This window comes from Sander lucioperca, chromosome 1 (genome assembly GCF_008315115.2).
Source record: "Sander lucioperca isolate FBNREF2018 chromosome 1, SLUC_FBN_1.2, whole genome shotgun sequence".
Lineage (NCBI taxonomy): Eukaryota > Metazoa > Chordata > Actinopteri > Perciformes > Percidae > Sander > Sander lucioperca.
In genome coordinates this window covers 16,901,635-16,916,277 of record NC_050173.1, presented here as the reverse complement: position 1 = coordinate 16,916,277, position 14,643 = coordinate 16,901,635, and positions in this window count along the sequence as shown.

Genomic DNA, 14,643 nt, shown 5'->3' with positions numbered 1-14,643 from the left:
CTTTCCTGTACGCGGACTGATCGTGCTTACTGCCATGCGTAGTCCCCCCAAAGGCTCATTCTGAGCCAGGAGACCCTGTACACTGAATTAATTTGAACAAATCACGTGTTGGTTCAAATTAGTTCAAACTTAATTGAAGTACTCAGATGGAGATTAAACTAAGGGGGTTACCTTTTGCAGTGCAATAGACAGAGAACAGGAGAGAGGAGGAGGATGTGGTCCCAGCCGACCTCTCACTTGAAGCCAAAGACAGTCAAAAATCATCTGTGTTTGTGTAGTTGGCAGCAGGCAGTCGTTGTGTACACACCGCCATGGAGGCCTAATAATATTTTCCAAAGAATCTGTTTTTCTTTTTGTGGTTGCTCAGATGGACTTCAAACCATTTATTGCTGAACTAATGGAACAGATGGGATGTTGTTAACGCTGGCTCTGGCTTAACAGCAGGTTTGCACCATGTTCCTATTTACAGGAAAGTGGTATCAGCTAGTTGGCCTCACAGGACTGATGGAGGGATAGGTGTGTGTGGACAACTCAACACAGGGAAGAAATACCTTTACTGTGTAGAGTAAAGGCACACGGATAATAAAAACAAAGTTAAACTTGCAATAGAATACTTGGCACTTTCTTTGGAGAAAATGAAAAAAAAGTCTTAATTGGAGGTTCAGACATTTTTGGTGAGATCAGCTTTTTAGGGCTGTTTGCTTACTGCTATTTAACAGATACATCAGTCTTTTCTATTAAGTTTAAATTTGTCTCTTACTGTGCTCCAAAGGATTTCCTTGGAATGACGGTGCAGACATCAGAATCTATTTAAGGCACCTACTGTGGAGTGAATCTGCAACATCACAGGACTGCAGCCCCTTTCTGTGGTTTAGTCTGATAAAACGACAGGGATTTTACTTATAAAACTTTTTTGCAGTTAATGTAGAATATTGAAATCTCCTGAGAAGGTACATGATCAATCCACACATGCTCGCACGCTTACACACCACATCCACACATATGCGCACCTGTCACGCTGAAAAAACTAATAATGATAAAAAAGGTAAAATAATAAGTAATAAAAGATTACTGGCATTTTGTACATGCTATTACCTTATTATTGCACACTATATAGCGTTATTGCACATATCCTCATTTACAGTATGGGAATAATTAATCCAGTTTTAGTCCTGTGGAGTGTTGTGATGATGTTTTGTGTGGAGTTCAGTTCAGTGATGGATCTGGTGTAGAAGCTGTAATCAGGTATTAGAGGTCGACCGATATGGGTTTTCTCTGGCCGATGCCGATGCCGATCTTTAGAAATCAGGGTCAGCCGATTGCCGATTAATGCTGCCGATTTATTTTGGCCGATATTTGGCCGATATGTGCTTGTTTTTAAACCTCTATTTGAAAGATAAAATGTAACACTAATATACACAGAATTTCTCAACAAAAGCATTTATTGAACACTTCACCAATCTACACTTGTAGCCTATACTTCATTTAAAAATGTATAATGTAAAAACATACTGTAGCCTATATTGTATAAATAATGTATGAAAAATATAGCCTATAAAATAAACGAAACAGGTAAGAAGAAAATAAACATTGTCAAATAAACCTTTCAATGAAAAAATAAAGTTTAGTGCACTTATCAGCATTTATTAAACTTCTGAGAATACAAATCTGCTTCACAGAAAGTGACGTTATTATTAATCTCAACACTATTTCCTCCTAACTCCTGTTGAATCACATAAGACTAGGGCTCTCTAAAGTCAATTCTTGTTCACCTTGTTTGTTAGATCATTGTTCATTTGTTGAAGTGTTTGATCTGTGTTTTGGGGACCCTACTGTTAGCCTACATGTCCTGTTGCACTCATTAGGATCTTATCTGAGCACATTTCTGTCATTCAAACAACTCTTAGTTGTAATTTAAAACTCATCCAGCCAATTTAATAAAATTAAGGGTTTTATTTGTGCTCGAGTCCATAGATGCAGTTAATGGATACAGGCACGGAGAACTGAAGGCTCTGTTAGCAACGATTAGCTCTGTTAGCGGTTAGCTTCAGTTAGCTCCGTTACAGGAGTGGATGAGACTGCCACGGACAGGGGTAACAACCAGACTCTGATAAATGACATTCGGGGAGCTTCCACAGCGGTGTGGCCGCGGTGTTTTGTACGGTTTTATTAGTACAGTTAATCCCAAGGTAAGAACACCAGCAACATGCTACTGCTAACGGTAGCGTCTGAACCTGAAGTGGCTGCGCGAGACACACTGCGCAAGAATTCACGAGGGGAGGGGCTGGAGGCAGCTGGTCTGGGCGCACTTTAAAAAATGTCGCCTATTCACGTTTTTAACACTAGGCTGCCCGCAGATTCGCCTGCTTATTAATCGGCTTGATATTGGCCGATGCCGATTATGTAAAAAATTGCCAAAAATCGGTCGACCTCTATCAGGTATATTTGTACATCAGGTCATAATAATTATTTGTCACAAACACAATTTTTACATTTTGTACACACATAGATGGAAGGTTTAATAAAAAAGCATGAGTAATTACCTGTAACTCCAATGACGTAGTCCGTGTTATTCGCCAACTGTCCTAATGGCGCTCAACTGAAAAAGACGGTGAATCAGCAATATGTTTGTTTGTACATTTTAAAAGAAAGGTCAAACAGAAGAAAATTAACAGTAGCAAAATACATGTGCAGGTGGAAAGAGTTATTAGGAAAGCATGAGTATTTAGTTGTAGCCTCAGACAGCCTCATTCTCTGCCGATTGTCCTCCAGTGCCAAAACGGTGCCTGAACCGATACTTAAAAAAAGAAAAGAAGAGCACAAAACGACAGTCGCAACAATAAAGAATGGCTTGTTTCATTGCTAAGGCCATTTTGTCAAATTGAAATGATTTATTTAAAATGTAATACTTAATTAACTTATTTCGCCAGCCAATTGTCGACAAAAAGAAGAACCACTAGATGGCAGAATCGTATTTTTCAATAACTTTTAATGCACCTTGAGTTTACGAGTTGCAAATGAACGCACCATTAAGTCCTGTCTGTGTTGTTTCTCCGACAGCTGCGGACTCTGTCTTCTTTTTTGTTCAGTTATATATCCGGTATGGCTAAAAAAAATATTTCAAGTTGACAGTCAAAATAAAAGCTTTGATTCCAAAATAAAAGTGTCAGACTGCCAAGTATTTAACATTAAAAATTAAATAAATTTTTTAGTATAGTATTTTGACACAACAGGACAGTTCCTTGGGTCTCCAGCAATAAAAAACGCAAAGTTTGTATTCGATCGGTTTAACGGTTTCATGATATGCACGTTCACACAAACAAACGCACTGCTCTCCAATTATAGTAGTGGGATTATGAGTACATAATTGGTTTAGAAACTTCATCAGTTGCCACAGAGTATGACCTCACCAGAGATTCAGATAGCTCTGAAGGATCTCAGGGAGTCAGTACTGTCTGACAAGAAAAGTTACTGCTGAGAATGAGGCAGGCAAATTTACTGCATAAACACCAGCACCGTGTCATTACCGCATCATGAAAAGGATGAGATTGTTTTGCCCACGGGCATTTGGGCCATAATGCATTTGCTGCAGAGGCTTGGTTACCTTTACCCGGCCCTGTAATGAGTCAGTGGTTGCTGGCTGGTGGGGAACGAGGGAACTCAGAGAAATGTGATTGAAAGTCAATGGAATAGAATGAGTCCCATTGATCTCTGTCGGAGATACACAGTGGGAGAGCAAACAGAGGCTGCCAAATGACCCCATTTAACTCTAATGTGTAAAGCCCCAGTTATCGAATCACCCTTCCACATACAAGTCAGTATGCCAAACTGTTCTGCAAATCTAATAGCTTGTGTCTGACAGCAGGGTTTAGTGTGAAGGTGGTGAAGGCTGAAAAAGTAGTGTATGCTGATCCTCTGGAGTGTAGGGCGGGCTTCATTACTGTCATAAGGACACCTTGCTGTTGGATAGTGAAAATTGAAATCAGCAAATGAAAAAAGAAAAGAAGTTCCCTCTCAAAGTTCCCAGGCTGAAAATGAAACTTCTCTCAACAGGATTATTGTAAGAGCATAAAAACAGGTGGTAGTGTGTGTTCTCATGCAGAGATCTGGTAGTTGTTTGTGAGAGCCTCCCAGGCTGTCTGGTCTGCCCGTAGGTCATGGTTGGCTGTCTTCAATGACACATCTGTCTCGCTCTGAAAGCATGGCCCTGCAGTCCAAAGAGCCAGCTCTGGTTACCTGAGGGGCCTTCCCCCGTACTCTGAGCCCATATCAAAGCAGGGAAGGAGGCCACATTTCAGACGTCCAGAGGGAAGAGAGAGGGGAGCTGCTGTTTTTCTTCTCTTTATTTTGGATTAATCTCAATAGTTAGAGGAAGTGCTCTTTCCACGAATCAATTTCTGTAGCATCTGTTACTTACTGTTACTAAAGGATGAAGGGACAAAGTGAGAAGGGTTGACTTTATTCTGCTGAGCTGCAGATAAAGACAGAATGACCTGAAATGATCAGGGGTCTCATTTATAAACGTGGCGTACGCACAAAACAGGGCTGCGCCGCGTGCGCCACTTCCCACGCAAAGGTTGTGATTTATAAAAAAAAAACTTGACGGGAGAATGTGCAGTCCTCCACGCAAACTCTGACCCATGCGCACGCACATTTTGGAGACAAAATAGGAATTGGCGACGCAGATGGTGAGGTGGTGAACTGAAGTCAGACTGCAGAAAGTAAATGTGTGAATAACAATTACTCTTAATATGTTCAAGTATTTTCACTCCATATCATCCACGTTTCCATGAAGATTAAATCCAGCAGTGTTATTTGCGATTGTACTGAGTGATACTTTACACCTTGTAAAATCCAACTCAAATCTTAAATAAAAATTCCTTCTTAATATTTAATCCGCGCTGTCTCACCGTCACAGAGTCTGCTACGGAGCTCAGGAGGAGGAAATGGCCTGACTGCATGGATTACAGGATAGCATCAAATACTCTACCATTAGATAACTGCAGAACACAGTGTAAATAACTAAATTCCTGTCTTTAAAACTGTGCATATATCATCAAATGTCAAAGTCTGAAAATACAGCCGTTAAGCTCTCGTGCAATCGTTACACTTAATGTCCTCATTATCAGTCCGAACTTTAATACTGTTTGTGACTAACCTGCATGAAGAAAAGTGTGTTTGCCTATTAGACTTTCGTCTTCAGATTGTATCTCGGGGTGGGGGTACCACTAGTTAATGCTGTGATTTTGGCAAGGTGAACCCGTGCGTAATGCTGCATGATGGCACTGTTGGCCCTGCAGGAGGACTAACCCCCAATGGAAGAAACAGGAGAGAAAGAGGCTTCAGGGACCATGACGATGACTGGCTAATATGCCAATTTATATTCCCTAAAGCTGTGCTCTTGGATCTATGTACTGAATTGGGTCCAGTAGGACAATGCGCCGGAACCGTGCCATCCCGGTCCAAATACAGGTCCTCGCCACTCTAGGGGCAACCGGCTGTTTGCAGAGAGTAATGGTAGACAGCTAGGTGTTTTTTTAATTTTATAAATATTATAAATAATCTTCAACTTTATCACTAAAGCTTGTTTGGATATAATATATAGTTCTGTTAAATGGTTAAAAGGTGTGTTATATCGAAGCTGTCCCCGAGTGCCGTAATGCCTGCCATTTTGGACGGTATTATTAATATAGGTAGTCTCATTTACCTACACTGTGCAAGAACAGGCCGAAATTATAATTCAATTTGCAGCAATTCACCAGCGTCTGAGAAGTTTTTTGCTTTTTCTCTGCCAGTCATGATTCGGCGACAAAAGAACAACGGCCAGGGTCATTGATATACTGATCAGCATTCATAAGGTGCTTTGCATTGACCTGTATGACATTGTATTTATGGTTAAAAATGGGCGTGTACAGGGCGGGATAAGAGGCTGATTCACGTACGCACACTTGTGGGTAATCTGTGATTTATAAAGGGAACATTGCTTACAGATGTGCGTATGCACGGTTTTATAAATCTGAATTTTTTTTGGCTTTACTGTACGGGCGTATGTAGACTTTTAGTAAGGATCCTACGCACAGTTTTATAAATGAGACCCCAGGTGCTGACAGTCCTCTGTCATTAATAAGCCATGATGAGGTGAACTGAGGACAGATTTAAAGGAGACAAAGGAAGAGAAAGAGGCTGGGTGAGGTTATGGGACATATTTTTTTATGTTGTGCAGTGTCTTCTTTGAGAACAATGGTAGTTTTATTAGGTGCAATTGGATTGGTAATTTCACGGCTTGTCATGACTTCACTTGCACTGTGATGTTTATACTGAATGGATTGGACTGTGCAACTAGAATTTCATTCTAGGCTTGGGCGATCTCGAATATTTTCAAATCCTACAATCATGGTTACTCGAGATCGTCGACAGACAATCTGATCGCTAGTCTGACAGGCTACATTAAACATAAGTCTGACAGGCTACAGTAATTGGACATAAGATATTATGGATATGCAAAGCGGCATTCACTTTCATCACTGAAACTACACTGGCTCGGCTGTTCGGCCTCCTGCTTGGCTGACGTGCTGACATGCTTCTGTGTTGATAGCGTCTTGCTTTTTGTCATATTCTTCATTACAGCGGCTAATTATCCACTTTACATTTAAACCTAACGTTACACTATTTCACTCAAGCACTCATAGCGTTGTCCTTTTAGCGAATTTATTGTGAATCCCACAGTTGTTTACATGCTATTAGCTACTTTAGTTTAGCAGTTAGCGTCTCTCACTCTCCGGCTCTTTGTTGATCTGCACATCAAATTTAGCTATTCCTCTGCCTCCTAATGTGATTATGGTACATGTAAAAATTGTAGTTTATTTGTCATGTTGGAGGCGAAGCTACGCACCAGGGAAACTCGATCGTTAACGTTAGCTGCTTTATCTTAGCCCCCAGTAACGTTAATTGGTGCCGCCTGACCTGCTGTAGATCCCGTCCCCTGGCTGCAGCCAGGGAGGCTGTCTGAAAGAAGCACAGCCCATCCTGTGTCAGATCATGGAAAAGAGATGACAAACTGCTTTGTAATTAACGTTAAGGAATTAAAATTCACTCGTCATTTGTGCTGATTAACGTGACTCAGCTGGCAGACTTAACTGCTCCACCAGAAAATAAGCAGTAGGACACATTCTAGATATTATAGTTCTGATAGTAAGTTAGTTAAAATCGCTTTAATGCGTAGCAAAAATCAGACGACGATCATTCCTTCAGTCGTCGATATACAAGCCTATTTCATTCAGTCAGGTGCAAATGTACAATTTCAGCCAGACCATCCAGCGTAGCTGTAGCCTCTTAGTCTTGTAATGGTATATATAAGAATCTCTCAAAAACACATAGGCCTACAATCCTCTGTTTTCTTTCATCCACTTTAGCTGTAGAAGCCTGCATTGCTCAAAGGCACTTTCTCAGATGTTTTTCCTAATGGGAAAGTATCATTCACTTGATCATGAGCACAATCTGAACTGTTTCATAGATTTAAAAACACATCTTTTTGACTGCAGGTCTGCTTCATTAAAGTGCTCATATTATGCTCATTTTCAGGTTCATAGTTGTATTTAGAGGTTATATCAGAATAGGTTTACATGGTTTAATTTTCAAAAAACACCATATTTTTGTTGTACTGCACATTGCTGCAGCTCCTCTTTTCACCCTGTGTGTTGAGCTCTCTGTTTTAGCTACAGAGTGAGACATCTCACTTCTATTCCATCTTTGTTGGGAGTCGCACATGCACAGTAGCTAGGTAAGGACTACTAGCCAGTCAGAAGCAAAGTTTGAGGGCGTGCCACGCTACCAGCTAGGCAAGCATTATAACGTGTGTTACAAAGTGACGCACGCTCGTCATGAAAGTAAAGGCTGGACTACAATAGAGCTGTTTGGAGAAGTTTGTGAACAGTGTTTTCTGTTGGAGATGGTAAGTCCCTTTGGGGTGGACTTTGGGCTTTTTCACTTTGTAAACCTATAAACGTGCACAAAAGCGAAAGGGAAAAAGCCAAAAAGCATAATATGAGCACTTTAAGTTTGAGGCTACCACCAGCTGAATGTGGAGCCAGCTGTGAGCTTATACTTTGAGGATGAAGACATCCCCAGGGCAAAACAAACTCCTTCCCCGCAGCAACAACACACCTCAGCAGATGGATCATTTACTGTGAAAGCAAAACACTTTTCCATGTTCCTCATTTTGCTTTCCCTCTATCGCTTATATCTCCTACATTGCTTTCCTCATCCACATGCTCTTTCTCATTTTTCTCTGAGTTAGTCTCCATCAGGCTTGGCTATTTTCCTCCCTTTCCATCCTTCCTTCTGCCTGCTGCTCCATCTGCCTTGGGATCGTTACAGGAGGGTCATCAGAAGATGCTCATATATCCAGATGCCTTCCGTTACAAAAATGCGTTTCAGAAGAATTGGCTTTTAAGGCAACCATGCAAGACAGGGCTGAGTCGAACCTCATCATCCACTTTGTAGCATCGCCGCCAGAACACCAGCTGGCTCTCATTTAATTGCTCATTCGGTCCCCAGGTGCACCTCTATCCCCAAAGCTGACAAGGCCCTTGACATGATGGAGAGGTGGATAGCAAAGACAAAAAGCCTAGAAGCATCTGATTATATTTGTGAGTGAATCAGCACTAGAGCTGTAACAATTCCAAATTTTGCTGTACAATTACAGATAAAATTGACAATAGAACATTAATCCCCATCAATAAATAACAAAGCATTAATCAGCCCAGGATGTTTGGAGACAAGTGACAGCTGCTGCTAGCATAGCTTTAGCTCAACAGTCTGACCAATAATCCTTTATATAATTACAATTTGGCACATCTAAACAAAATCAACAATTACCATCAACAGTCACACCCCTTAGGACCTGAGCAAATGTTAGCAAAAAAAGTTATTTACAGATTAGAAAAATAAGAGCCCAAATCCCCGGGGAACTACGGTAGCATAATGTTAATGAATGACACAGCATCGTCATTTACGGAAACTTTACTAATTTAACAAAGCACAATAGTAGATAAAACACAACAGACAGACTAACTACATTGCTGAAACACATACAAAAGGTGCTTCAGTGGATTTTTAAAGTTCAAAAGCCGACTTGACTTGCAACTGCGGGTGGGGCGTCCTCTGCTAGGATTCCATAGGATCATAGGATAGCTGCTGTTAACAGTAGGTGGTGCTACACGGGTAATGGAAGTGTGTTTGATGGATGCAAACAAAAGTGTGCCCCATCTCATAAAAAAAATGCTCTAATGCTTTTATTGCGGTTAAACAAGAAAAATCGTCATTACGTAAAAAATTGCGGAACGACAATTATTTAATAAAAAATGTTACAGGCCTAATCAGCATATATTCAGACACCATAAGCACTGACCAAATAATAGAAACAGGAGACTTGGCAGTTGTTGATGAAAGTAATTTTGCTCTGTCTGGGAATGGAGTTGTATCAACATTGGTGTGCCAGTGTTTCCACATCAGTGCTTTGGAAAACGACAGAATTCTCAACATATAAACATTTTTCATAATGCAGACTCCAATGTTATAGTTTCCGAAGTAAGGAAACGGCATGAAGACAAGGGGGGCACTACCAAGGAGCTAATGACTGACCTCAGTCACGTCGTAAAAATAAGGACTGATGTCCTACAACCGTGCAGAGCGAGGCCTTGCATTCTTAGATATATTTCCCTCTTCCTGTCTCCCCGCTGAAACAGGACCACTCCTCTCAGGATGGAGGCTTCCCGCAAACAGCGGTGTAATGTCGTGGAACAAACTCCTTCTAGGCTCAGAGTAGCTGCCCATTTTGTCTGCTCAATCTACCATTCAAAGGCTGACATCGAGATTTATGAGTGAAATAAAGGCAGCCATCGGCTCCGTGTAAACAACTGAAGGCAGAGGAAGAGGGATATACCTTTTTTCTTTTATTTTTAAAGGGACAAAACACAAATGAAATTGAAAATGTTCTCCCATCAATCCAAAGCAGCCAAAAGGCCTCCCTCACAGAGGGCCGATGCAGCCAATAGCAGGAAAGAACAGTTGGCAATAAAATATGGACTGAAAGAGGTGACTATTTAATAGCATGCCATTCAGACTGAAAACATTAATTTTCTTGCCAGGAGCCATCCCAAGGACTTTTATTTCTCCCCAGATGTGAAAAGTTGGTTTGCGACAAAACTAAGTATATATACCAAAAGTATAATCCAGTTAGGATGAACATATAGACACTCAAAATCAACACAGTAGGCCTTCATGGAGGCCGAAATGATCTCAGACAGAAAGGACTGTTGTTAGAAGGAAAGAGGAGGGAGGGGTCGGGTTCTAAAACCCCCATGGTGGATCCGGAACAGGTGGCTCATGTTTTTACACTAAATCTCCTTTGACAACACATCTTCTTCCTTCCCCCCCACCCCGATCTATACTGGGATTTACTTTGTAATAAACTAAAACAGTGAGCTGTATTCTGTTTCAATTCCCCTATCCCCTCCAGTCATTATTCACCTAATTACCGTCATCTAATTCACAAGTTCCTGTGCTCTTCCTAGCATTTAACTAAGCATCACACTACTGTACAGTTCTAGTGTTCATTGACAGCACAGCTAAGATCGAGGGAAATGCTTGAATACCTGCATTATATAACCACGCTTGGTGTTCAGTGGTTCAGTGGCATTTTACAATCTAATCATATTCTAATGATTGAGCTGAAATGTTTGCTGAACTTTCCCTTGAACCATATATTTTGTATTATTGGTTAGCTGCCTGGGAAATTGCTCAGAGCAGTGTTGAACTGACTGGTGTAAGGAATCAATGTGGATTACAGGATAAAGTCAAAATGGGTGTAGCATAAATACACTGGTAGGAGTAGTGAGAAGAGGAACTCCCAAATCTTGAAGGACAATGACAGGTTGTCAGAAAGCTGCCCCTGGAGAGTTTTGAATCTCCACAAAGCTTGAGATGTGGACACAACATGCAATTACACTTTCCAAAATTACAAATTGCCACCTTCAGTATCGCATTCTTGATGTTGTTGAGTTTGGGGAAGAGAAAGGGCTAGTGAAAAGTGTAATTGCTGCATACCTTTTAACCCCAAGAGGTTGCAATGTCCATTGCATGCCAAAATAAGAATATGTAGGATGATATAAACAAGATACTGACTATTTTGCTTCTTCAGCTCCAGTGACTTTACACACAAAGTTAGGTTCACTTGTTGTGAGGAGAACTACTCTGCCTGTGAAAAGTTGGAGTGACCATTTAGGAGACAGGTGGGGGTTTAATGAAAGATACTACTGAGGTACCAGTAATGGAAATGGAATTGGTAATGGAAAACAAAAAAAGGCGAGTAGAGTCGAGGCGAGTCGAGCAGGTACCGTGTAATGGAAAAACGCCACAAGTTTAGACACTGGAATCATTATCGAGAGAGAACATAGCTGGATGTGTGTATCCCTAATCTAACGAGATTAGGGCTGTCCCAAACGATTCTTTTTTAAACGATTAATCTAGCGATTATTTTTATCGATTATTCGTCTAATCTAACAATTAATTTTTCGATTAATCTAATGATTAATTTTTCGATTAATCTAACCATAAATTTTTCGATTAATCTAACGATTAATTTTTCAATTAGCAATTATTTTCCCATTGCTCAATTATTAACAATTTACACAAAACAAATTACAATAAGGTTCAAATCTCTATTTATTAAAATTGTTTAACACTGTACTGTTCAAGTAAAATTAATTTGTAGTGCAACCTGAAGCCAGATGTAGGCTTAGAGCTGTAATTGGGCCTTAAAAGTTCGGCCCGACAAGGCCCGAGCCCGACAGAATTCGGCCCGAGCCCGAGAAGTACATTTTGATTGACAGATTTTTAAAAGCCCGAACCCGTTTACAGCCTGACTGTACAAAAGGCCGTCTATCAGCAGTGATTAGAGTGCATGTCGGAAAATAGCGCGGACACGCGCTTTACACCGCGAGCGGGCACACGCACCAGTCGGCGGAAAAGGGAGAGAAAGAAAAAAGAGACTGCGCGGCACGCACACAGATCTTTTGTCTTCCGTCAAGAATGAGTCATTTATACATTTTTTAACATCATTTATTCATGACTAACGGAGGCTATAGGCCATTTGGAAGTTGGAACAAAGAAATAAAATAAGTCCTCCAGAAGCCAGTCTCCGTTTCACCTCCTCAGCATCCATTTTCGCGCTATTCGAAACGCTTCACCTGACCGCTCATTTACTGCGCAACCCGGAGCGCAAGCCCGAGCCCGGCCCGAGCCTGTGTAACATGATAGAAATTAAGACCGAACCCGTTGGGTCCCGGGCAAAGATCTTCAGCTCTATGTGGGCTATCAATCCAACAACAAAATAAAGTCACTTTCAGGAGGAATACAAAAATAAAAACTTAAAGTGAACAGAGCAAGTGCAAAAAGAGTAGCCTGTATTTGCTTTTTTTAACAGTAGTAGGTAAAATAATGAATAAGCTCTTGTTTAACATCCAAGCTCTTCTCCCTTTAATCTTACAGTAAAATAAAGTGCAATTTTAGCAACATATGAAATCAGATGTATCAAATAAATCCAACATAAGGCAAGTTGCAGAGTGTCTAATACAACAGTCTGTAATCGATTGGGTCACTCAGGATAATGGTAAACCAAAAAAATAACACTGCAGACTGACAGCGTTTGATGATGCTTATTGTTAAGTCATAGCGGGGCACATTCTGTGTCACTCTGTTGATAATCGCACACGACTACAGTGCACGTTGTGTCCGAGCTTGTCCCGGCCCGACACATTAACTGGAATTATGAGCCCGAGCCTGATTTAAACCCGACAATTTTTTAATCTGTGGGCCGTTATAACTGACGTTATAAAGGACTCGTGAGATATCTGAAACAATCTGGCCTGGTTGTGCAATTATCGAAGACAGTGCTACAGATGGGGGGGAGACACGATTTTAGTACAGTTGACCTCACACTGAAGTCAGGGCAGGACATATACCCAGAGCTACGGGAGAAGCTGGAGAGGCATAGTTTTCTCCCCACCCAATTAGGCTAATAAAGTAATGATTAAAAAAACACAAATACTTGATGAAGGGCCCGGCCCGAGGATAGTGGCGGGACATATGGGCATATGGGCTCGGGCTCGGGCAGAGAATCTAAACTCTACTTGGGAGGGAAAGGGACAAAAAGGTGAGCAGAATTTACGGTGTTTTTCTGCTGTTATCCTGACTCAGGGATGCATTTTACAAAGTCTACAGACTACCACGTTGTTGTTGTTGCCATTAAGAGTAAAATACTCCCACACTTTAGAAGACCGTGCGCAAGCCTTTTTCTCAACGTGTTGTTGAACTTGCGAGGAATCCATACTTGCGCTGTTGCTGGAGGCAGCCGGTTATTTATAGATTTCTACGCGTGACGCGTTGATGCAAATTATTTGTCGACGCATTTACGTGATCGATTATGTCGACGAATCGTCCCAGCCCTAAATGAGATTACTGGTATGATGTATATTGACAGAGCAAAGCTGATACATGTAGGTTTGAAGGTATGAGGTACGTGTGCGCAATCAAAAGAAAGTTAGATGAAGATACCATAAACCTAGAGTATATGTATTATCCACTGCTTCGTCAATTTCAGTACGCTTCTTTAGCGGATGAACCTGGCTGGCTGGAGGATCAAACATGAACATTTTTCTTGTTTCTTAGAAGTGGTTGTGAGGGCCTCGCCCATGGGTGAGCAGAAGTGGGTCAGGGATATTATTTGGATGCCTGGCCTATTATTTGATGAAGTGCTTAAAGTTTCCCTGAGGTCTAAGTCAAGATTCTCTAATATGATTTCCCTACTGGCTAATTACATCATGAATAATTTGTAGCCTGTCCACACTCTGGCTATCACGTCTGGAGCACAAAGTGATAGGAGGAGGAGGAGGAGGAGGTGGTGGGGGGGAAGAGAGAGAGAGAGAGAGAGAGAGAGAGAGAGAGAGAGAGAGAGAGAGAGAGAGAGTGTGTGTTTGGGTTCACACACGAGAGAGAGGAATAAAGAATTAAACAGAAAAGAGAGAAGAAGATCAGTCTTGGCGACAGAGGAGTGCATGGAGATGACAAGGTAACTGATGTAATGTCAGAGCAGCAGGCTAAAAGGGGCCATAAAAATGGGGCCATTCCCTAGACTGCAGACGATAATAAGACAAGATAATGCATAGCTTTCTAATAAAATCTTTATTAGAGTGAACCTATGCTGGAGCTCTCGTGTAGAGCTCTAACGATTCAAAATTTTGCTGTACAATTAATTGTCTCAGAAATAAAAGTGATTAACAATATATTTTATAATAATAATAACATAATATAATTGTCCCTTTCTGTCAAATTAAAAAATGTTTTACTTTTAACAAATTCAAGTTTTCAATGAATCCCAGGATACATCTTTTGTTATATATCACTGTTATGTGACCCAGATATGCGAGTTTTGGGGGGGGGGCAAAAAATGCAAAAAAGCCCATTACTACATCACTACCACACATTACTAAAACTGTAAAAAAAAAAAAAAATGTATAAAGGTGCTTCGGTTGATTTTTAACGTTCGAAAGACGACTTGACTTGACGTCCTTTGTGACGCTACAG